The following is a 23,967-nucleotide window of genomic DNA, read 5'->3' as shown; positions in this document are numbered from 1 at the left end:
ATTTATCCTTAACCTTTTTAAACAGATTGTGCTAATTTTCACACAGTTTTGTGTGGTTTACCTGTTGGCGGGCCGCGCAGCTGTGCACAGAGAAAGAAAAATGACAAGTTTCATAAAACTAAAGAAGAGCTGTGTGATGCCTTTGCAGGCAAGCATTGCTTCTGTGGACAGTGTGGCAGCTTCAATTGGTTATAATGGATGGATAATAATCAATAAAGTGATATACTGTATTCTCTTGTGATACACCATAGGTAATATCTAAATATGTTCATGCTGATACGGAACTATGAATGTGCCTTTTATTGTAAGCAATACTAAAACTGTTCACTCTTTGCACTGATTAAACAATATTTTTCTCAGAGGTTTTTCATGTGTATTTACATGAAATGTAAATTCTGACACGTTGCTCTTTCTCTGTTTGTGCTACGATGAGCTGCTTAGCCACACTACTCCCAGTATGACAGCCCAAAACAAAGTCAAGTCCCATGAGTATAATTAAAGCCTTGGTTCAGACATCTGAAAACAATATCTGCAATTCTTACATCAATTTATTTATGATTTGCTTCTGTTTACATGCATAATTCTCTGCGATTATGTTCAAGTTATTGTGGGAATACGCCATCAAGTCGGGATCTTGTGCTAAGCAAAGCAGAGAGTTGATGAACCTTTACATCCCTAAAGGAGGATCAAAACCGATAGAGACAATTACAGAAAAGGCAGGAAAAAAAGCACGGGATGGTACGAGAGGAACGGACTGGAACAGCTAAGATGGAGGAGAGCGGCGGAGGAAAGCATGCGGATGAGGGGAGGACGAGCAGAGGACAAAGTATTGTCTCCTGTTAATATGTAAAAATAACTCTGCTGCTGCCTGGTGGAGGAGCTAACTGGGTCAGAGAATTCCCACAGAGAGAGGGAGAGCGAGGGAGAGAGACGGAGGGATCACATTGATTCAGTCTGTGGCAGCAGTGTGGAGCAGAAGTCAGCCTCTCTCTTCACCTTCGGCTGCGAAGGCTGAGAGGCATCTCTGTGCACATCTGTCTCGTGTATTTGTTCTACATCCATCCATCCCTCTAACAGTCTGCAACCCATCACATATCTTTTCATGTCACCCTTTCCTTCTTCTCTACTGCTTTGTTCACAGCCTCATCTTGTATGTAGGACGGGAAATGAGTGTATAGATAAATAAATTAATAAATGAATAAATAGAAAAAGAGAGCAATACAAAAAATAAAAATAATAATTACTGAAATAAATACAGAAATAATTAAATAAATGCATAAATAAAAAAAATAAATTCACAGGATGGGACCTCTTACCTCATTTATACAGACACAGAAATGCAGAAATAAATGACACTGTACACAAATGTAAAAATAAATGTGATATAATTATTTACTTATGACCTGTTTTTTATATTTATTTATGCATTTATTTCCTATATTCATGTTTCTTTCAATATTTTTTATTAATTTATTATTCATTTATTAGTTTATGCATTTATTTCCATATTTCTTTAAACATTTATTTATTCATTGATCATTCGATTTATTAATGTATGGTTTATTTATTCTGCATTTCAGCACTAATTTAATCTCTTATTTATTTTTCATCATTATTTATTCCAGTTTTTCCTTTCTTTTTTTTCATAAACATAGCCTTGACTTTGTCACTTACACTTGCTAGCCTGTCTCCCATGTAGCTCCCCAGTTCCTCTCTTGCAATTAACCCTGTCACCCTTTTCTCTTTGGTCGTCTCTCTTTTCTATCTCTGTAAATAAACATTTCTAACACGCCCCACTAAACTGGTAGATAAAAATTGGTGTAAAATAAATACATTGCCAATCACTCTGTTTATAATTCAGCATTTAATTACCCAGCAGTTAAGTAATGTGTGACACATCTTGAACCAATGATAATGATGATGAAACTGATAGCTTGTAGGAATAAGCAGAACTCAAGTTATTATATTCCAGTCTGTATTATCATCAGTGGCACAAAATCAGTCACTGATTAATGTGATGTTGCGCTTGTAAAACATTGGTTATTTACTGGGCCTCCAAAGGCATGATTTAATTTGATTTTAATTTGGTTAATTTACAAACAATTTCAAAACACTACTGAAGTAAAGTTGCTCAATTATTTTGTCTGTGGTTTTTGGTCACAAATGTTCCATGCATAGATTTCTTCTTCATTGGTATCTCCTCTTTTTTAGCCTGTTTTATTACTTCTTATTAATCATGCATTTTCTTTCCATTCACATTTTCTTTAATTGTTCAGCATCTCTTTTTTTGTGCACACTTTGCCCTGTCCCCATGCATCAAATCAAAGGCACTTCTATATTTGCCTGTGCACCTGTCTATTATAGCATATAGAATATCACATGTGGAGCTGAACATGATCTTTAAACTTTAACTTTCTTTTTCTTCTTACCCACCCTATCTGCTCAGCTGTAAATGCGGCAGATCTGAGGATTAAAGATTATTTGTTTACATAACTACAAAACCAGCCGTTTTAAAATCATTTTCAATATTTATGCTGTTTTCAGATGGGCTCAAAATTCCAGAGATGCTGTAAAGCATTTTCACAGTTTCTCTCTCACAGTTTTTAATCTATGAAATGTAATCCCATGCAACAAATATTTCATGGTCCTCTGTGTTTCCTTCATTTTTACTGTTGCCCCAGCCAACACCGCAGCTATAAGAGTAACCCATAAACCATACAATGTGCATTGGTCAGCAGTTCCAAGCAGTAATTAAAATCTTTATTGATGAAGAATGCAGTAAGCATACTAACCATTTTGCAGACTATTCATCAGGCTACAGTACATACTGCACGACCTCTATGTGAGTTTGCCAAAGCCATATATCTAGAAAACAAATGAATAGGAGCGCTCTTGCACTGAGGGGTGTCTCACCTGTGTAATTTCTCTTGAACTAAAATGTGCCATTTTTTGGCGACGGAATGCAAAAATGTGAAAAATTATAATGGAAATGGGATTAAGGTCGATCTTCTGCTGAATAATCAATCTGACCTTTACCTCTTTGTTCTCTTTACTTGCCATCTTTCATCTAATTCATAATTTTTCTTGTTAACAATATGTATATTACCCCATCTCCACTATGACTCCACACATGCAGGTGTGTGGATGGATACTTTAAATTAATCTAGAAAATGATTAAGAACTCAAGGCCTCAATGGATTAACCTGCAGGGTTGGTCCGAAATGGGCAGGGCTGCCTCTTGGCTGGCTGACTAGGGGCAACAGAAATAGCTTGAGCTGACTACAGCATATGTAATGCACTGCAGCAGTCCTCAAGGGTTCCATGTTTTTTGCATCCACACCACCTGCTGTAATTTTGTTTGTGCATACAATCAGCTTCATATGAATTAGAGTGTACATGATGGTGACAAGGGAGGCGCAGGGTGTTGCCGTCTTTCATGGAAAAGAAAAAGAGAAATACTTATGGGTTAAATGACTCCTGCAGGTCTTAATGGTACAGCATACTCTGCAGTCTTTTAAAGCAAGGGCCTGGGGAGAGTCTGTCCTAATGAATATAAAACATAATATTATCCTTGTCACATGGAGGCCTTTAGTGGAAGAAACACTGCACTACAGTGTTGCAGTAGATCTTTGACAGCAAATAACTACTCAGAGGTCACTGAGAGAAGGCACTTTGTAGCTTGGCTTCTGTAAGCCTTCTGTGCATTTTTGTGCATTACGGGAAAATTGGAAAATGTTGGAATGTGTTTTAGCTGTGAGCTGAACAGACCTTAAAAGCTTTAAAGTTATTGTGAGCTTAAACTGAGAACTGTCACTTACACTTCAGTCTCAATTGTTACAGACATCTTTGATTCAAAAACGTGGAATTCAAGATATATCTGTACTTGTTATTCCTTTTTCAAAGTATTGTATCAAAGTTAGAAATTCCAGTATTTTGACTTATTTACCCAGGCATTTTTATAGGGACAGTACTCAAAGTCAATAGTCTTTTAACATATTTTAATACTGCTAGGGCAGCTCAATACTCTATTTCTGGAATGACAAACACACTATATGCAAAACCACAAAACTATGCAGAAGCTTCTTTTTAACTACTGGGACTTAAAAATTCTCCTTCCTGCAGTTTTGCAATGAAATGTATCGTTATTAGGTAGTGTCCATTATAAGTCTGTATAACTCTATTGCAACTACAGCCCCATGACTGCAAGCTGCACCAAACATGCATATGTCCATGAGCATCTACAGTATTTCCTTTCATTTCAACACCTGCATAACTATGCATGCATGCATGACTGCTAGTTAATTTAAAGCAACATGTCAGCTGCTACTGTATGTTTCTGACATAAATCAATGGTGTGCATTGTCTAGAATCCACTAACTGAAAGGTTTAAAGTCCACAAGTATTAAAACAACAAAGCCATTTTATGACTGACCATGAGGTTAAACCTCAAATCTGCCTTCTTACTAGGACTTTGCTATAGAAAAATACATCTTGCTTAGAAAATCCAACATACTTTACTGAACCAACAACTGACACACATACAGACCTGTGTGAGTGCATTTACCTGAAACAACTTAGCAAATAGACACAGGTTGGGGTACAGCCTACACATAATCCACAGATAAAGTCTGGAGTCTGACTAGATCCACACAGAGTGAAGAAAATGTAATTCTGTCCTCTGTGATAACGGCCCTGTTCATTCAGCAGTGCTAAAATGACCACATGGTTTGAAATGAGTTTTGCATTTCACGGGAGCCAATATGTTTAACACGTTATGAGTAAAGGAAACAGGAACTTCCTATTTAGCATGGATGCATGGTAACAGACATATTTGCATGTATATGTTGTGGAGAACAATGCATACAGTGTTGTTCAAGAAACTAACAACACAAGCACTGCTGCATATACCAGTATGTATGTGGTGCTTGTCTGTATTAACATTAACAATAAGTAGGGAAGAGCATTTTCAATTTCTCCAACCCGAAACAAGCAACAAGAGATTAACAAAAGAAACCACAAATCACCTGATTCAATCTGCATATGCTTAGTTTAGTCCTTATTTCTCATGTGAGTAATTAGCACCCTGTGACAGACACAAAACTAATTTTTTTTTTTTTTTACTTTATTTTTGTAATAGCAATTCTGCTCTTTAGTTAAATTCATCAAACTTAATCATGATTATTTTGTGTTTATGTAGATATCTCTAAGCGCAATACAGACAAGCACAAACACACATAAACAGACAAATGAGCACACACACGAGTGCAAGACGTGTAAACATACATAAACAAACACAGACACTAACAAACACCAATTATGTTAAAGGGTCATTTAAATGTTAAATGTAAGGCTTTCGATGTTTTAAGTTTTTGTCATAACTTTATAATGTTAAATTTCAACCCAGGCTGTGCAACAACTAATCCGCAATATGGGGTGAATTGAATTTGAGACCAAATCATGCATTGTCTGTTTGTGTTACAGACATAGCAGCAAACTATACAATAGCAGACATATGTTAATAGGTTTTAGCAGAATTTGAACACACTGGTTTTGAAGAGCTCCAAGGTACAGACAGAAATGTCAAAAATGTTACAACCATTTCCGGTCTCCCCTGTGTGACTGCAATCTTTAGAAGAAAATATGATGGACACGCAAAGCATTTAAAAAACAAAAACAGAACAGGAGAGGAACAAGACTATCTAGAAAAATAAAAGCTAGTGCAGTAACAAGCATGCAGGCACAAAATCATTATGAAGGCATCACTCAAAGGCTGCAGTACATCTGGCAGGTTAGCTCTAATATTATGCCAATGCAGACATTTGAACTGCCAATATACCCACAAAACACACAGCACAGTTGGCTGAAGGTAGTACTACTAATTAATAAGAGTGCAAGAAAAGGTCACTAATCAAAGTTGCAGTGATCAAATTACCATGAATGATGCAAAAAGATGATAATAATTTATACAAATCACTCATCAATAATCAACAATCTAAGAAAACATTAAAAAATACCATTAAAACACTTTTCTTTCTTTGTCAATCACATAACTAACTGTTTGCTATTGAGAATCAAGCCCCCTCATTTGCTAAAGATCAGGGCTGGAAACAGCAGGCATGAATAAAACATGCATCCATGATCAGGTGAAATAGCCACTATACAATACAGGTGAGCCCTGCTCCACACAGAGGAGGACCCGGCCCCCCTCTGCTCCAGCCTAGGAGCCTCTCTTCCTCAAAGCCAACAGAGTGCTGCCTCCTCTTTCACACTCTCTCTAATGACCACAGCGTGCTACACTGCACATTTGCTCAAAAAATGCTTAACCTTAATTCTCTAGCTCTGATTAGCATCCCCAAATGAAGATCCTAGTCTGGAAAAAGAGCTATGAGAAAAATATCCTCTGTAAGAGAGGATGAACACGCCTGCAAATTCAATGTGTCTGAGCTGATCTTTGTTTTATGCAACTTTAATTTCATTTAGAAATCTAATTTGGAAAATAACTCCCCTCTCAAGTAAGCTGGTTGTTTGGGTCCATTATGGACAGCAGCTTTTGCTGTGTGGCATCATGAAACAGACATGTCCCGAAGGAGATGTTTCCCTCAGTCTGATGGGTGCGCAGCTCTGCCGGTGAAAGGGAAGTTGTTCAGACAACCCATTTCCACACTTGATATCTGGCTCTTTTTCCCCTGAGCTGTTCTGAATGTTGTCTGCTGCTTCTCTTCTTTGTAGTCTAAATCTTTTCGTCATCATTAAGCGACCCACAGTATTGTGGAAAGCGTGCGTTCCAGTGGTAATAAAACCTGGCATGGATTCCCAATTAACTGCAGCCTCCAATTGCATCACTCCGTATCGTATTTCACTTAATTATGCAAATGAACACAGAGCTTCTTTCTCCCTTCCTCTTGGTTTCCTGTAGCACAAATTACTGCACACACAGCCTGCATTTTTGTTGTGAAGAGTGTTAGTCCTCAAGCAATTCATAGTCCAACCTGATTCCATTATCCTCCCCAAATACAAAGCCTGTGGCGCACCATTACATTCAATTAAATCATAGCACATATAAACTTCACACACAACGGACCCAGATGAAACTGAAATGCCCTTCTTATATCCCAAACAGCAATAACAAAAAAAGAACAAACAAGTCCAAGCTTATCTGTCTTGTCCCTTACAATGAGTGCAGATTTTAAAAAAAGAAAAAATGAAGGAATTTATTTAACCTTTTGTTATTTTTTGGTCTTGTTTGCATAAATACCAAAGCTTTAACCAAATAAAGTTTGTGGTCTAAGGTTAAGGACCTAAATCCAGCTGCTTGGCTGCCAGGCTGCAGACCACAAAAAAAACAGTTGTGTTTTAGTGAGACATTGCCCTTTTTGTTGTCTTTTTGTTGTTTTGTTTTTGTTTTTTTTTAGTGTCTTGTAGCGACCCATTGCTGTTTTCCCAGCCATTTTTAAAGCACAAAAAAACTGTGTTTTTAACCAAGACGCTGCTTTTTCTGCTGGAATAGCACCACAAAAATCATTTATTTTTTACTGAGACATCATCATTTTCCTGACAGGATTGCGCCCGCCCCCAAAACTGGGTATTTTATGCCAAAACACAATCTTTTTCCTAACCAAGTGTTTTTTGTACCTAAATCTAACTACCCCTAAACCACAGCGCTGATGAAACGTAACATTTCAACATATCCAGTACGTTATAAAGTGCAAATTTAATATAGTTGTTTGTTGATATAATACCAACATTTTCTCTTGTGATTGGGTTGCAGATGCATTTGCAAAATAAGCCTGACACTACAGCAGAGAGAGGCAGATCAACTACAACACACTACAAACAACACAGTCATGTTTCACAAGACTCCAATACAGCAGACTGACATGACAGAACAGCTCAGCAGTCCATGTAACAGCCAATGGACAGCAATCATTACAATGCCTAAGTGATAAAAGATTTGTTGTGTTTCTGATATCGAGCAACTGGTACAAAAACAATTCAATCACTACTACCTCAGTAAAACAGAACATTTCAGCACCATGGAGAGCAAACATCCCCAACTAAAGAAAATATACAGCAAAGTTCTCCATAGGACAACACATCAGATCAAGGCTTGTCAAAAAGAACAAATAACAACTAAGCTGCTCAACAGACATCCTTTCATATGGACTCACAGGAAGCTGGTAGCAAACAGCAAGTGCCAGCACCCATTAAAGGCACATTTTAATCAAATAGTCCATGTTATGAGTCTCAAAATATATTACAACTCACAGTATATTGTTTCATTACTCTTAACAAAAAAGCCTCTCTTCTCATAGAATACAAGCACTCAGAGGAAACCGCATTTTCTCTGCTTTGGAACAAGCATTGTAAGGTTGTAAAGTCAGCACAATGTGTTATATGACTTTAGGGAGAGACAGCACCTCAACAGATTACAGCATCAAGGGATTAAAAAGCAATGGAGACATATTTTTCTTTGATTAAATAGCAGGAGTCACTATCATGGTCTTTGCATTGTTATCTTCTCCACTCGCTGCTCATTCAAGCTGCAGCACCAAATCATATCAGCCCTGTTTAGCAGCTCTACGCTGCCTGCTTTTTTAGGTTTAATTTACTGATAACTAAAGGCCCCCAGGCAACATATCAGACCTTTTTTATGAGCCGAGGCGCAGTTCGGTCCTCTTAGCAAAGCCGACAGCTTGTTCCGCACACTGAGCTGCTAACAGCGGTGACTGAGGCTTTACTGTCAGAGCTCTCAGGCGTTGCAACTTTCTGCAAGGAGAAGCTCATGCCACTGAGATCATGACACAATATCAATGTAACTGTTGAGATTGGGAACAGAAGGAGGGTGTTGCAGGGACGCTGCGCTGTTCAGCCTTCTTTGAGGTGTCGTGTCTCTAACTCAGTGAGTCACTTGTGAAGGAAGGTGCCCACTTGATAACCATGATGTCATACCCACACTCGTTCAGACGCAAAGCTACAGAAGAAGTACTGCAAGTGGTCAGTGTCACTGCCAGTCTGATGGTGCTGTACAGCCTGATGTTTATTTGCCAATTAAGTTCACAGGGTTCCCACACACTGTCATGGACAAAACTTTTTCTGTGTTTTGGGCAGACAAGAGAGACTGTTTGGAGCGATCTGGGAGGTATCCTATAGCTCTAATGAGCTGTGGATGAAAAGCCAGTGAGCTGTACCAGTGTAACATTTCTTTACTGCAATACAAGTACATCCAACATCAGCCTCGGCATGGTTCACTAAACAGAGTGGTTGTATAGTGCAATAAATGCTTTATAGTGCTCTTAAAAACACCACTTATTTACAAAGCTCCTGTTGTCAATATTATCTGTATCATGTATATCATTATTTATCTATTTAATAGTGTATTCATGTGGCTCTTACTCTCCCCACCTCCCCACCTACACATAAAACCAACAGCTGAATGCAAAGCATTTGAGACGCATACACTGAAGCATTGTTGAAGGTTGTTACATGGAAATGTGAATAAACACAAAGTAAAAATAGAAATTACAAGATGTCATCACTGAAAAAAGATCTGAAAAACATTAATATCACAAGCTGATGACAAATACTCATGCAAAGTTCTGAAGGTGGATTTTATTTTTAAACGTGGCCCTAGAATTGAGGTAAATTTCCATATAAAAGTAAGTTTGCAAATGTAAAAGTGTAATTTTTCAGTATTTCAAAGATGGTGCATTAATTCAAGCATAAATATACAAATGCACAAAAGCCTTTTGCTCTCCTGTCCTATCTTTTCCTTTTACAGCAACACACACACACACACACACACACACATATATATGTGTAGCTGGCTGAGTGGTAGCTGCGCATACGCAAGCCAGGCTGACAATGATGTGTGTACTGGAGTGAGACGATGATGTGGCTTCAAAAGATCTCAGGAGAAATATGGTGAAGCGTCCCTGCAAGTGCTATGTCTGCTCACGGGCATGTATGTGTGGGTGTACGCGTGTGTTAGTGTGTATTGCTCTGTTGCATCCTTTCCATCCCAATCCTCCCAGCAAGCACAATAAACACAAACAGATACACCTCAGTGGCTCTGAGGCAAATGACACAAGTGTGTCTGTCAATTGTACATTAATATCTTTGATTTTACACACTGTGAGTCCATGAAGCCCCACATATATATTTACACATACCAATCAGTTATCAGTATACTGTCAATTTTACTTCACATACTTTTGGGTTTGGCATTATTAAAGAGACAGGTCACCCTTAAATTGAAAACACATATTTTTCTTCTAAACTGTCCCTTTAAACTAACAATTAATTATAATTTTTTTCATCTAATAACTGCCTTCAATATATCCCTAACACGTTATTTGGAGAAAATCAGCTTTTGCCAACATACAGATGATTTAGAGTCCCACGGCTCTATTGAACAGGTTGAGGGACTCATTTGTTCCTCGGTCTGTCAAGCTATTAAATCAGAGTATGGCTTTGGTAGTAGCTATGGTCGAACACTGAATGTAATAGGTAATGAGTATTCAACTTTTCTTAATGTCTGTTATGATCTATAGTGTTTGTTGTATGGTTTTGTTGTTTGGTTGGCAAATTTCAGATTTTTTTTTTCTGACAATGAAGTGAAATCAAATCAAATCAAATTTGGTTAATCACCAACAAATCATTTCAGCACTAAAAACAATAATACATTTTAGCTTTAGGCCTCAAGGAAGAGGTCATGTAGATGGCTAACGTGTCCAAATGTGCCACAGTCCATAGTCTCTCTCAGTATTCAGAAAAGGCATTGCAATATGCAATACAATTGTGTCAATACCATGCAGCTCAGCAGAGACATGCATTCTGTTTGTGATCCTCTTCCTCCACTAATACACGTGTCAGCGTGGGCTGGTGTGTGTTCAGAGGAGAGAGAGACTAGAATCCCATAAATCCTACTTTATTAGATAAACTTCCTAATCAGATAAAGAAATCTCACACACCCCGTGCATACACACATATACAGAGATGGACACAGCATCTCACTGATAATCTCCATTACCAATTATGGGGTGATACGCCACAGCTTAACATGAAAGCAGCAATTAATCTGCTAACACCGGTCACTGGGTCATTGTAGTAGAGAGAAAATATTGCCTGCAGGCACACATATGCACGCACACAAAGCTACAATATCACTGAGATATTTTCTTTAATTGTTTTTAAGTGAAGTTTGATATTTTCTCATTTCTCCAGAGGAGCAGTTCAGATACAGTGGGCTTTTTTTTAATCATGCTCATTTTCATCTACTGCCTGTGTTCGCAAGTGTGGTGAAGGGCTTAAAATTGGTCCCAAGACTTTTTCTTTTGGGTTCCTTTTAAAGCAGCGCAAATTCATGCTTTAGATCGGTCTAATGGAGAAGGATTTGCCTGCAAGTCTTAATGACAAGGTTTTCGAACTCCTGTGCCAGTGTATAACCCTAAATGATGAGGCAAGGGTGGCTATTTCATAGCTACGTTGTGGAAACAATGGCTTCTATGGACTGAAAATAAAACGTCGATCCATGCAAAGTTTAATACTGTTGTCAAATGAAGATGAAGGCAGATTGCTATGTTTATATCAGATATGACAGATATGTTTATCAAGGCACTAACAACTTCCACAAAGAGACAATAGAAACTTAAAACAAGAGCTAGCAATGTATCCAACGGCACCTCATCTGCTCTGTCTCATTTATCAATAGGAAAATTGAAGAAGAGAGACTCAACAGTGACAAATAACGCTCATAAACACAGCATACAACATTGTGGGCAGTTCTCAATCACTGTTTGTACTTAAACCAATGAAAAGTAATGTACTAAACTTACTACATACTCTAAAGTATTATGAGCCAGGAGGCTGTGATCACATGCAGCACTGCAGGTTGTCCTTCCTCATATGATGGCAGCAAAGGAGGAAGTCAGGTGATGTTGAATGAAGAATGTACTTTGACCAAGGAAACCGTTGTTAATGTCCCATGTAAAATCAAACGTCAAACAACCTTTCATTTCATATAAACTGTTACGAATACGATTTACAATAACTAGTTAAAAGTGCTGCATGTTACTTTGGAGAAAGACAGTTGATTATTGTGTCTCAGTCCCAGCTCAGTATATACCAACACTTAGGGTTGACAGCTGGATAAAGCCACCAACCCAAAGCATCGATATTTGGCAACCATGGATTGAGACTCAACAATTAATTTTCCTTGTCCAGAGTTATACAGCACCTTTATTTTAAAACATGGTGATTTAATTTTTCTGTGGAACAGTTATTGATAAATTACTTGCAAAAAAGAGGATAATATAATAATAAAATACGCCATTACTCTTTTAAAAACTTCCAAGTGCAACCACGTTCGTCAGCCGCTTACTGAAGCAAATGGAGATGAATGCCTTGCTCTACGGCACACTGACAGTGGTTTGATTCAATCAAATTTGTTCAACTTTACTGGGATTTGTTCCGCAGTTGATTACCAACTGGCAACCTTCCAGTTACAGTCTAAACATGGCCTGCTGATCTTCCGGGAAGTCGGCATGAGGGCAAGCTATGGTTTCCCTGATCTAAGCTCTTTTTGAGGCAGTAAGCGGAGCTGGGACATTAGAGGAGGGGGATAGGGGAAGGTTGTGTGTGTGCACATGTTTGCGTGAGTGGGAGAGCAACAGAGTGAGAGAGCTCAGGGTTCGGCTGGGGTCTGTGCAAATGATTTATCAACGTGTACACTATATGCGATATATGTTGCTGTCAGTGTGCGTGCGTCAGAGTGACTGTGTACGAGGCAGAGCGGAGAGGTGACACTCACAGTAGCTGAGTGATAGAGCAGATGGGCTCCCATACCAAACTGTCAAACTGAAGACATTCTCTTCACCCAATCCACTCACTCCATCAGTAGATGTACACGTGTACATGCATGTCATGATTTTGTTAAAGCCAGACATTTACAATATTCTGGTTATTGTCACAATAATGTAAAAAAATTGGAGCAACAGAGGAAGTAGCTTTCATGTCACACCATCAGTAACAGGGCTTGCATTTGACCCCAATCCATAAACCATGACCGCAACATTTCAGCCCGCCGCACATCAGTCTATGCATATGAAAAATACAACTCAGACCATCTGAGTGCGAAGTGAATTAATCTTAATGAAAACAATAAAACAGAGACGACATTTCTCCATTTTCCTACAACGTCCAACTGAGCCTTTCTTCAACTATATCAGCTCATGTAGGGTAAAAATTGGGTTCTTGGGTAAGTTAATCATGACGCAGATTTAGGTGCCTCATTTTGGTGCCAGATTGCATGCGCAGCAAGTGTGCACCAGTAAAAGAAAGCCGGGGGTGTATGTCTGCTGATGTGTGCCGGTGACAGTGAGGCTGCATTAATGTTTTGTATCAATTCATATTAATATATCTGTTTAAAGCATTTTTTGACAGGGGTCAATTTGCACAAATTGCTAGCAAATATACACAAACATAGAAGATTTTGATAAATATACAACTGCAGCATGAATATAATTAGAGCATTTACATAACTAGTGCAGACACCCCTATTCTGCAGGATTTAAAAAAAAGACGATAGGAAAAAAAGGGGAAACATGCAAACAAACAAAAAAGCAACAACAAAACAATACAAAAAAACAGATTTATATAGCTAAATGAACTCCAAACTGTTCAGAAGAAATATTTTCAAATTCAATTTCAATTAAAAAAGCAATTCTTTCTGTGTTTGACAGTCGTTTTGTGCTTTATTTTGAAAAAAGTATCGGTTCAGGCACTGTTTAGGCACCAGTATTCTTTTAAACGTATCGTTTTGGCACCAGCATCAGAAAAATCCAAACAATGCCAAACCCTAGTGACTAATGCTCTCCTTTCACATCCTCTTCTCATTGCTTGACGCTTTGTTTTTGTTTAGTTTGCCTGTTCCTGCTATGTGAGGTAGTGCAGCACAAAGCAGTGATTAAAAGCAAGAATGACAGACAGGAAAGCAAAGAGCATCAGCCTCCACCACTCAACCACGAACATCCTTTTACAACTAAACTATCAAAGTTCTAGACAAGAGAGCACAAAGATCTCATTACTGCAATATCCTAAAGAAGAATAATCTTCTCAGTTCTGACAATTTCATTAATTACTCCAACCTCACACTTACTTTTCTTCCCCATCTTGTTAGACGACACATAATTAGTGCAGAAGTAACAGTTGTGGTATCACTAACTGCACTAACAAACCCACCAATGCAAGAAAAAGGCACATTCTTAACTCTCCTCGCCCACGTGTCCATCACGACAACCTCTTTCCTGGTAAATTCATCATTACATCAGCATGTAAAATGGAATATGCAGAGGGTAGACCTTTGAAAGCTTTTCTTCATAAAAACAGCCTTCAGCCAATGACAGTATAGTGCAGTAAGCAGATAATTCAGTAGCATGTGGCTCGGAGTTTGTAAAAAAACTCTGCCAGAAAAATATAGGTCATACGCACTTCAATCTATCAAATGAGCATGTTCACACTTGTTTCTGAAATTTAATGGAAACTGACCATTAGGTTTAACTTTTTTCCTTTAGCAAAATCATGACATGCACACATGCTGAAGGAGTGAATGGACTTTCCTTCAGGGTCAGTATGATAAAACATGTTCTTTGACACTTATTGTAGAACAGAGATTCTGCATAAACCCAAATTAAGTGTTTTACAATGCCATCTGGAGCATTTCTCTTGGAGTAATAAATGTCAATATTTGATTTTCAATTCTTTGTACAAAGTAAAGATGATAAACAAACTTTTCTGCTTGTCATTTGTTTTTCATTGCCTTCACTAATTAGAGAAATATGTTTATCTATGTTTTTGGTATTTTTTACATATTTTTCTCAATCGCAGAAAAAAATGTGACATAGATTGAACAACTCTGTATGGACTCTGCTTCTACATTAATAACACAATTGACCTTTTATATTAAACCAAATTAGTGCTGAGGTTTTTAAAGTGTGTGTCGAACAGCTACACTAATTAAATTAGCAAATTTCATTGAAATGCCACCAAGCCGATGATTATGTCAGACAGAATCCAAGGAACAGATTACATTAGCATTTAGTTCTTCATATGAATGCATTATAGCACTCTTTGTGTAAGTGTTAAAAATGGCATAACAAAGCACAAAAGGGAAAACTTTTCTACGTGCAAATGAAAAAAGACAAGTACCAAGTTATACTACATTAAGGACCAACTTGTTTACAAAGGGTTTGCATTTTATTGGAAAATGTCCTGAGTCAAATGGGAAATTACTTCATCATATACAGTATCAAGCAACAATGCTACAATTGTATATTTGGATAAAATAAGAAATACACACAAAACAAGTTCCTCACTCGTTATTTTAACAAGTTCCCTAATGCATCATATCCTGAAGGCTGCCTTTGTTTCATTGTAAAGCTGCCACACAAAGCCAAAGTTCAAGTGTGACTTCAGAAACCAGACCCTGAACAGTTCATTTCAGGTTCAGTGTTTGCATGTGGTGCAGTGAAACCTTACATGGCCATCTCTCACACTCTCTGCCTCTGTCTGTCCGTCTGTCTGTCTGACGGTCCCCCTTTGTTTCTCTCACTCTCTCTCTCATCTCTTGTCTCTGTCACTCTGAGCTATTCTTGGATCCCACACTGAGGTGAAAGGAAACAGGAACGGCTGCAGTGGATGTTGGTAGCAGCATTTTTTCTCTGCAGAGAACCTCTCTTCACAGCTAATATTCCTGTGCTACTGGCTTTGCTCCTCAGCCACTTAGGAAGATGTTTCCTCAAACATATTTGTATGACGAAAGCCATTCCTGTTCCTACAGATGGAATGTGGGGGGGATTGGGGAATGCGTGTTTGCATGCGTGTTTGCATGTGTGTTTGCATGCGTGCTTTTTAAACAGCACTCCTGAAAATGAGATATGGTCAGTTGGATGGATCTGAGTCAGCAGGGTGCAGATGGGTCCTTTATACTGCCATGTGGAGGAATATACAAAACAGTAGCACACTCTGCTATCTGCCCTTTGTTCACTCTCTTTGCACCACAGCACCACTGGGACCCTCCCCAACTCCCTGTTGTGCTTACTGGAACCTTGGCAGCCAGCTGCCATATCGGCCAATTAGGAAAGCTTTTACTAAAGCTCCAGCCAATTGGATTAGTGCTACATTTCCTTGCCAGATGAGACTCTAAATGTGCTGCTGTATGCTAGAATCTGAGAACTGGTGGGCAGACTCCTGTTTCGCTGATAGGCAATGGGCACCAGAATACACACGCGCTGCAGAGGCAGCGGCAGGAGAAAGAGACATCCCATGACGCTACTGTGAGTCCTCTGCTACTGAGAATGTGCTACTGAAATTCTAAACAGTTTAAACTAAGGACATAACATACAGCAAACCATATCCCAAGCAGCAGAGGGGCCACAATGCTGGTCCCGATGTACATAAAACAGACACACACAGATTGGTTTGCAGATGAAGCAGGCTGAACCAGGCTATACAAACAGAGGTGACAGCAGCAGGACAAGAGGAGGACAAACTTCAGAGTGATAAAAGGCAAAGACCACACATTTTGATTTTTTTTAAATAAAACTGACTATTTTCATTGTTTTTCCCTTGTCAAGTGTTGTTTTGGGAAGAAGTTTTTCTTTATCAGAACTGAGGATTTAAAGATCTTTTAACATCTTTTCTTACAAAAACTATATAAAATCAATCAAGTCTTTATTTTCTTTGTGCATGTAGCACTACAGAAAACAGTGATGTCACCGCCAAAATAAGAAATTACTCTCTCTGTCGCAGCTACACAAATCAATAAAACCATGACAACAACAAATGAAATCAAACGTTTTTGTATGCTGTGCAAATTGTAAGGTCATTTGAGACAAACTTGTGATTTTGGCTATGTAAATAAAACTGAGTGGACTTGACTTGAAAATAAATTAACTGCTGTTCGTTTATCTGCCTGATTGCTGAACAGTTGGAACAGATCAAAACAAATTTTCCTGTTTTTCTGATTTGCAGCTGCTATTCAATCATCACTCCACTGTGTCGGTGTTTGTCTTTGCCATGTATGCTCAATATACTTATGTGTCGCCTGTCCCTTTGTATCCATAAAGGAATATATCACCCACAAAATGAATGAAAACAGTAAAAAGACAATGGAGTGGCTTCTGGACCAAACATCTGGCAAAGTAGAAAACAAATAAGTCTGCACACCAAGGAGTTTAGAAGGATATTGATGCACTGTAATGTTTCGAGTCTGCAGCTAAAGTGTAATGCTGTGTTCACAGTATGACCAACACAGCAACAAGATACAATACATTCTCAATGGAAGCCAGTGACATGAAGCATTAAAATGACTTAATACGAGGTGAGTAATAAATATACAAATGATCATTTTCTGGTTGAAATAAACCTTTAATTTGGGCCAGAGTAAGTTCTGTTAGAGGAAATTATATCAACTTCCAAATTTATAGAAGTAATCAAATCAACTGAACTTCAATCACTGTCTGATATTAAGATCAAACACCAAAAGTTAAGTACAGAATTGTAAAAAAAAAAAAAACGTATTGTACAAAAAAGATTTATAATTCTGATCAAATAGACTTTTTGTTGGTGTATTGACTTAGGAATGTCAAATAAACATAAAGAAATAATGCACTAAATCAGTGTCTGAAATCTATGTCTGCCTTTTTTGTAGGTGTAAGACTACAAGGAAATATAACAAGGGGGTAAGATGCTTAACAAAATAAAAAAAAAAAAAAAAAACAAGCGTGTACCACATTTTCCAAAAATGAGGAGAGAAATAAAAATATAATAAGATACTCGAAGAAAGAAACACTGAGAGAGACAAAGATAGATTGTGCATCGTGATCGTACAACACCATCTCGTTCTCTCCCTCCTTCTCATCCTCTTATCTCGTCGATACTGATAGAGAGTTCACTGCCAAGTCAATGCTTACGAGAAAGAGTCTGTGAAAGTGCTCGTGGGGGCCTGGAGCATACACACTCAACCACACAGGTACACACACACACACACACATACGCTTTCTGAACCTGCCTTATCCCTTATACAAGGCTCACTTTGAAGGCTGCCACTAGATATTTGTCCATCAGAGAAAAAATACATAAAAGCACACAAGAAAAGAAGCAAGACTGCAAAAATCACTAACAATCTCTCGAACACACTTACCAAATTGCAAGGACATAATAACTCCCTCACACAAAGCCCACTGTATGCAGCACAAGAGGAGCATTATATTGCCGTAAGAAGCAAAAACTAAAGAAGTCTGTGTTTTCACTCTATAAAGCAACTTTATCTAAGCAAGAGAAGCAGGGGCTGGGTGTTGAAACAATAGGAGCCTACATTTCATTCTAAGCAGGGCAGGTGAAACAGGGAGGAGCAGGGTGGAGCAGGGTGGAGCGGGGTGGAGCGGGGTGGAGCGGACAAAAATAACCCAAAAGCAACAGGCCATTAGTCAAGCCTGGAGAGCACCGGCCACAAAAAGCTGATAAAACACAGAAACCAGCAGAGACCAGTGACAAGCACTAAACCAAACACTGTAAACTCACAAGCTGATCTTACTTTTATTAATCTAGGAAACCGAATACCTTGATAATAAGTAAATATAACTATTAGCTTTTACTTATGCATGTTTTGAACCTAATTGTTAAGTTTACTTAAATTTTAGTTGTATTTACTTAATTTTGTGAAGTTTTTGGACCTAAAAAAGTGATGATTGAATTAACTTGTTGTTTATAAGTGATAGCAACTCAACTTTTTAAGTGAATCGAGCTAGTTGAACAGTTTTATGTATTTTGCAAGATGAGTGAAAATTGAGTATTGATATTTGTGATAAAATGGCATGGCATGGAGTCCTGTTGAAATATTAAGTAAACTCAAAGAGAAAGATTTAGTCTTAATATTTATATATTTTTATGATTTTATGTAAAGCTTTAAAGTGGCTTTGTTTTGATTGTTTGTCTCAGGATGCTGAGGATGGCTTATTTAATAACAATTCTTTGTTGTACTCACTTTATTTATCAAAAGCAATCACTTTCCTTATACCAAGCAAACACAAATGTTCAGTTAAGTAAGACTGATTTGGTTTGATTAAATTGCTATCACTTAAAAAGGGCAAGTTCATTTTATTTTTCATTTTGAAATCGACTTTGTGAAATGAAATACAACAAAATGTTAAGTAAACCAAACAAATAGATATAGAGTAAACAGCAGAAACCAAATATCTGTCAATCAGTAAATACAGCACAATGTTTGGAAAGTTTAACATGATACTGTACATGCAGGTGTGAAGACCTTTGCACACCTGATATGCCTGTTGTGGTCTCTCTGGTAGTTGTAAGACCGAGAAATAAGGTGTTAAGTTTATGATTGCATGACTACTTAACAGCTTTAGGTACGCCAACAAGCTGGTTCAGCAAGAAGAGAGAGTAGATCAGCATTTCTTTCTTTCACAGTCATTCACTTCAGCCCACGCACGCATGCACGCGCACACACAAAAAAACAGAGAAGGTAAATTGTTTGAGGAAATAACCTCGAAAATGAAACACGGTGCCTCAATAACTTACTTTTGGTTCCCTAAAACAGTGCCTCGTGTAGGTTGTTAAAGGGGAAGTGAGACATTATAGCCTACTGAATAAAAGACTACTAAATAAACAACTATGTCACCTGAACTATAAGAATTTATAATAACCGAAATGTTGGAGAACATGTTTGACTTAAACAGACCTCAATAGATTTACATATCGATATCTCGTGGCACAGTGCGGAAGTGGGTTATCAGACACCTGCTAGAGAAGATGAGCGAGCTGCAGTCAAACCGCCACCTCCTCACAATACTTTAATCTTCACAACATACCGTAATTTACAAAACATTTTCCACAAACACTGACTGAAAACACTGCAGACTCACAACACGAGGAAAGTTAACGTTTCATCATGTGTAAAGTTCCTCTTTTTGTTCTTGACACGCTAAAAAGCGACAACAAAGACCGATAAACAAATAACAAGGAAAACAGAAGTTTAATTTAAAAACCGTCTATGACTCAAGAGCAAACCAGGAATCAAACAAATTAACAAAACTCGTGCCGGTAGCATTTTCTCTGCCGGGGTGACAGCGCTGAACATGCATGCAATGCCTCCATAAAATGCAGGAAAAAACATATCTATAAAGAAAATATCAACCAACTTACGGTGTTAGCAGTAAGCCGCTGAGCGTCCGTCACTGCCAAACCAAACATAGAAATCCAAAGAGGCGAAAATCCGAGCTCAATCCGACAAACCAGAGCGCCGACCTGAGCTGTCACCGTCCAGCCGAACCGAGGAGAAGTCACAGACTACTTGTGCCTTAACAACCGAGCGCGAGCCCGGAGCCGCCTGCTGGTTTCTCCTCTCTCGCACGAGACAAGAGAAAAGAGGGCGAGATCCCTAGAGATGAATGGTGGCGCGTGTGCGCAGGCGCGGACGGGCTCGATTCATTCCGGTGGAGCAGGGCTGCGAAAAGGCAGACACATAGCAGGGCAAAATGCGCTGCGTTTATTTGTTTGTTATTTATTTCTATATTTTTCTGAGGAAAACAGAAGAATGGCAGTGGAGTGTACAATTACCTTATCAAAAGGGTGATATTCGTATAGCCTAGTGCATTTGATTTAATTAACCCTTTGAAACCTGAATGGACATCAGTTTTTCTTGTGATTCATCCAGATGCCTGTAAGTATTTAAAACTTTGAAACCTGAACAAGAAGGTTTAAGTCTGTTCAAACAAATGGGGAAGGGCAATGAGCGAGAAATTGGCAAAAGGTTACACGAAATACAGCCTGAAAATTAATCACATTTAAAAATGGAGAGAGAGAGAGAATGTTAGAGAATTATCAAAACAAGGGAAACATGTCCAGAAACTATATTTGTGATTATTAGAATTATATAGCCTATTCAAAATATGGTGTGTGTGTATATATATAACATATATAGGCTATATATTTTTTTATTTTTAGCACTTTTTTCAGGGTCCAGGTCTTTGCTTTTTCCTTTTTTTCTGCTAATTTTCAGGTAGCCTTATTTTCTTGTAACTTCTTTTTTATTTCAATGCATGGGTCATTTATTGTCAAGTTGCTCATGTTTTTGAAAGAATTCAAACCTATTTTGCTCAGAGATAATTAATTAAGGAATACAACTATTGATTATTTTCACCGTCAAGTAGCATGTCAATATTTCAGATTTATCCATCAATCGCTAAGGCTGTAACATTTCATGAGATATTGACATGTCCATTACAAGTTTCAAGGGCACTTGTTTTGTCCCATAAATAGTCAAACACTCAAATATATTTAAATTATAGTCCGAGAATAAGATAATAAGAACATAAGCATATTCTCACATTTGAGAGGCTGAACACAAGTTTATAGCCGAACTTAAATGCTTAAGTCAATCATTTTCTGTTGGTAAACTAGGCTAATTTAATTAAAGCCTTATCCTGTCCTGTCTGCACCTTATTTGACTCCTTTGCCAAAACAATAAAAAAGAAACACAACATTTTTATTCCTGTCGAGCTTGTTTTCGTTTTTTTAAATGCTGCAGAAATGGGGATAAATCCCGATTATAAAGAGCATAGGAATATTGTTTCTTGACTCCCTCTCCATCCAAGAGAAGCATTACTCTCTCCCAGACAGTCTTATAAATAATTCAGCAATAAAAGCTTGCCTCTGCTTGCCTGGTTGCATGCAGCACCAAAAGAAGCCCCTCACACTCCCCCCTGCACGGCGTCAATCTATGCGGGCGTTACCAATTTGAGAAAAAAATCTCGGAGCAAATAAAGTTCAATCAACATTCTTGTTTCGCAAATGGCCGTGGCCGGTCAACCAGATCAGTCGGGGATTACCGGGCTTCTGTCAACTATCAATAGCCTCCTGCAAGAGACAAGCGGGGAGAGAAAGGGGGGAGGAGGAGGAGGTGGGAGGAGGCTGAGTTTCACTGCGCAGACGGTGCAGAGCCAACCGGCCGATGATGCTGTTTGTCCTGTCCGCGGATCGGAGGAGAGCAGAGAATCACCCGCAAGCGACGACAAATTTAATCCAACACATCCTGTCCCAGACATCTGAACCGCGCACTGACCCGACGCAGCCGCTGAGAGGGGCACAAAAAGTGTACAGACAAAAAAAAGAAAGCAATTTACCTGCACACCGTTCCCGTTCCCGTTCCCGTTATTACTTCCCACTCAGTGTTGCTCTCAGCGCTGCCGCTCACTCCGAGCTGCTCGCCGCCGAACGGGAATTTAGACAACGAGATTTGTTCACGTGGTCACGCTCAGTGCTCCTAATTGGCGGAGCGGCTCGAGCCCCGCTGTACGCTCGCACCTGTACGGTGAACGGTACAACGGTGCGGGGTGGGGGGGCAGAAGAAAACAGATTGGTGCAAAATATATCCTGCATTAGTTATTGCAATAGTGTGTGTGTGTGTGTGGGGGGGGGGGGTTATCTTAAATCTACTCATAAAATAATGGAAAACAATTAGAAAGGTTGACCTTTTTTTAAACCATATTTAACCATATTTAAGACTGTAACAATAGCCTGGATTTATGACAAATATGTCTAGTGATCTTGGGAAAACTATGGCCTATAATGAACACAATCAGTCTGAATATCCTTGGACAATCTGGCTCAAATAAGGGCTACTTGAAAAACTTATCAGACAGTATGATAAAATAATAGCCAATTACACTCACCATAGGGAAGGTTAGGCTACTTGTGAAATTTAATAAGTAGCAGATTAATGGTTAGGATATTCTGTACAAATGTAGCAATGTAACTTATGTATTCTGTATTTTAAAAGACTACTTTTTCAATAAATATTTTAAACAGGGCAATAAAGCTGAAAAATGTTCAGAAATAGGCTCTAAAGATGCAAGAAGCATAATAAATAATATACCATACATACTTTTTACTGAAAAGAATAAATTCTGATATAATCCCTTTGTAATCGTCAACATTTTTCTTAATGACCGTAATTCAATGACATATTTTTCTCAGTAACTGTAATTGATTTACATTTATTTTGTAATTAAATTACTCGCCAACACAGCTGACAGTAGGTAGAATCGGGCTACACCACTGTTTGTATAGTGCTAACTGGTTGTACTGTTAAATTGAACTGTTTGGAATAAAACTATTGATAATGAGTAGCATTTATGAGGAATTAAAAGGATTTTTCATAATGCAAGCATACTGTCAGGATTCAGTTTTTCCATGTCTATAGGCTAAACATTATAACTTCACTTATATTAATTGACTGTTCTTAACATTTTTGTATAGCCCAATTTTGTCTTAGATGAATATTACTTACAAATGCATTTAAAAAACAAAAAACAGTGCTGCACCAAACTCTACTAAAAGTCACAGCATGCAAAGTCTTTATGTTTTTAGTCATAGTTTAATGTCTGAGTAGTGTTCTTGCTTTTTGTAAAAGAAATCTTAGCCTCCATTAGACCTCCTGAGTAATTAAGCTACAATTTAAGCACCACACTAACACTTGTAGCAAATTAAAGACAAAGATTTCAAAATCAATAAAACTTGGCTCTGTGGATACTTTCGTTTGGGTTTGAGCGCTTCTGCTACTGTACATCACTGTAATACTAATGGCTGCTCCATAGATGAACCCAGTCTTCACTGTAACATTAGCAACATTAGTAACATCTGTCACACATCTGCCAGTAGCATGACAGAGGGATTGCTATGGCCCTCTTTTGAACAACAAACATACAATACTATTTACATTTACCATCCATAAGCATAACCTTACAGCATTTAGCATGGGCGGATTATGAGACAATAGCTGCAAGACACACAGAGTTTGTGCTGGTTTAACCTGCCTCAGTTGTTTTGCATCTCTCTGTAGTCGTTTGGCATCTTTTTGTGGTTTTGTCTTTAAGGTAATTTAGTAGTTTT

At 38.2% G+C, this 23,967-nt stretch overlaps 1 protein-coding gene across 3 annotated transcripts in view; it reads right to left on the bottom strand.

Moving 5' to 3' along the window:
• Window positions 1–22,320, bottom strand: part of strbp (spermatid perinuclear RNA binding protein) — a 104,287-nt gene extending 81,967 nt beyond the window's left edge. The window contains exon 1 of one of the 3 annotated variants that reach the window (XM_088070777.1): window positions 22,200–22,320. The gene's annotated coding sequence lies outside the window, so the exon portion shown is untranslated. Of the gene's footprint in view, window positions 1–20,220; window positions 20,479–22,199 lie in introns of those variants that run through there. The other 2 variants (XM_088070776.1, XM_042508862.2) reach the window with 2 other exon arrangements.
• Between the last annotated feature and the right edge of the window lie 1,647 nt (window positions 22,321–23,967).

Source organism: Plectropomus leopardus, chromosome 20 (assembly GCF_026936395.1).
Source record: "Plectropomus leopardus strain MGB_pleo_1.0 chromosome 20, ASM2693639v1, whole genome shotgun sequence".
NCBI classification, from domain to species: Eukaryota; Metazoa; Chordata; class Actinopteri; order Perciformes; family Serranidae; genus Plectropomus; species Plectropomus leopardus.
Note: the sequence above shows the minus strand (reverse complement) of the source record. Positions and strands in the feature narration are given on the sequence as shown.